The sequence below is a fragment of the Lycium ferocissimum genome, chromosome 7 (assembly GCF_029784015.1).
Source record: "Lycium ferocissimum isolate CSIRO_LF1 chromosome 7, AGI_CSIRO_Lferr_CH_V1, whole genome shotgun sequence".
Classification (NCBI taxonomy): Eukaryota; Viridiplantae; Streptophyta; class Magnoliopsida; order Solanales; family Solanaceae; genus Lycium; species Lycium ferocissimum.
Window position 1 is genome coordinate 39515066 of NC_081348.1, and position 2079 is coordinate 39517144.

Below are 2079 nucleotides of genomic sequence, written 5' to 3' on the forward strand. Positions count from 1 at the left end.
ATCTTTAAGTGACTTGATTTGGGCATTTAGTTATTTTTTGCCAAGGTTGCTTTACGCTTTGGATTGTTGTCTCATAAACTGAAAGCTTCTACCTTGCTGTTGCATTATTTTTGAACATTTCTATCTCTTTGGGGTTGTTTTGATGTCAAGCCTTCTTTATAGTCAATAGGTTATTTAACGGACTGGTGTAGCCTTATCTTACTTGGACCTATTTATATTTTAAGTGGTTGCATTATTGTTGGAAGCTCTTTAGAAGGTATACTGTAATCCTCATTAGTGGAAGCTCCATTTTTCAAAGCCCAGATGCCTATGTGACAATGACCTCAGAACTTTAACAGCATACTCGAGCTCCCAAAGTAAATAACTAAAAGCTTATATAATACTGCATGGCTCGGACAATGGGTGAAAGCTGATCCAGCAATATTGCATGAATGAAGAAAGAAATGTTTACATGTTATTTGCGATTATGCTTTATTCTTGAATATGGAATGTCAAGCTGGGATAAGCTAACCGAGATAGTTTGTCACTTGTGAGCAATGCGCAAAAGAAGAGTGAAAAGTTGAAGGGGCCTAGACATCATGACCATGTGATCAGCACCCAGTATCTCTTCCACTTCATCGGGGGATTCTTTTCAATCATCCATTGTTGGAATTCCTTCTTTAGTTGTTTATCTTCAGCAGCCACAACAAACACCCGCCTAATCGATCCATACCTTTTGCTTGAAAAGAACCATCTCTTTTGATATGTCCTCCAAACTGTATAAATATCGTGGCCTAACTAGCATAGTCGCCAATGCCCAATCCTAACACAACAAAAAAGGTAAAATGAACACACACATACGACTCACATTAGGGCTATTCTCATGAATACCAGAACTCAACTATTTCACTTTTAGATATTGTTATGCTCAATTTGCTTACCTGAATTGGGCTCAACTGATAAAGATTGCTTGCCAAGTACTTTGGACCAAAGTTGAAGGTTGTTGGATGATTGTTGGGTCCATTGTCATATGTAACACGATTATCAAGTTGAGATGCTAGTAGTCGATTACCCTGGATGATTTCAAGGAAATCATAGTTTTAGTAAGTGAAAAGGTATAGGCTAACATAAGAGATTATATCATAGCTGAAGTTTGCGAAAATGGTACCTTGCTATAGAGAGCGGTGGCATTGAGAGATGGACCAGGCATTCCAGCTGTGACAAATATAGAAACTAAAATCTTTTCTGGAAAGCTTTCCATGGCTTTAGATATGGCGAATCCACCAAGGCTATGGCCTACAAGAACCACCTTTTTGTTTGCTGGAAGAGAAGCCATGAACTCCATTAGTGGACTGAAGTAATCGGATAAATGTGGGATTTCGAGAACCTGCTTCGGGTTTATGCCTGAAGCACCCAAGTCAAGAGCTGTGACATTATACCCTGAAGATCTTAACAATGCCACAATCTTGTACCAGGACCAGGATCCATGACACGCCCCGTGAACAAGCACAAAGTGCTTGCTAGCTTTAGTCCATTTATGACCTGACAATGCTGCATTTACATATGGCATGAGAAGTATCAGAACTATTAAAAACTTAATTTTCTCCATATTTCTTTCCCTTCTTTGAACAATGGGGACATAGCAATTAGCATGAACCATTATAAGGCTATCTTATAATTCCAGGGGTTTAACGTTTGACCTTTGCGATTTATTTTTCTGCAGAAGCAACCCCACCTAACAATCAAGTATTATTCTTTGGGGTTCAGGTATTTAAATTGAATTTCCTTGCTTGAAGTTTAATCATTCATCAAGTCAACTAGGGAAATAAAATAAATAATTAAATTATTCAGAATCATTCATCAAGTCAACCAGAGGAAATAGAATAAATAATTAGATAATTCAGAATGGAGATTGTAGAAAATAGATTGATTGTCTGTTTCACATAAAAACAAATAACAATAATGAAATTAATTGCTGACAAAAGATAAGAATTATACTGCTACTTAACATCAAAATACATGAGAACACTGAAGTGCCTATTACTATTTCCAGACTCCCAGTCCATATTATCTGTCTTTTAATGTTTTTCCACACCCTTT

At 37.0% G+C, this 2079-nt stretch overlaps 1 pseudogene; it reads right to left on the bottom strand.

Annotated features, from left to right (window-relative positions):
- Positions 1-359: 359 nt before the first annotated feature.
- LOC132064940 (methyl jasmonate esterase 1-like) lies at positions 360-1689 on the bottom strand (annotated as a pseudogene).
- Positions 1690-2079: the final 390 nt, after the last annotated feature.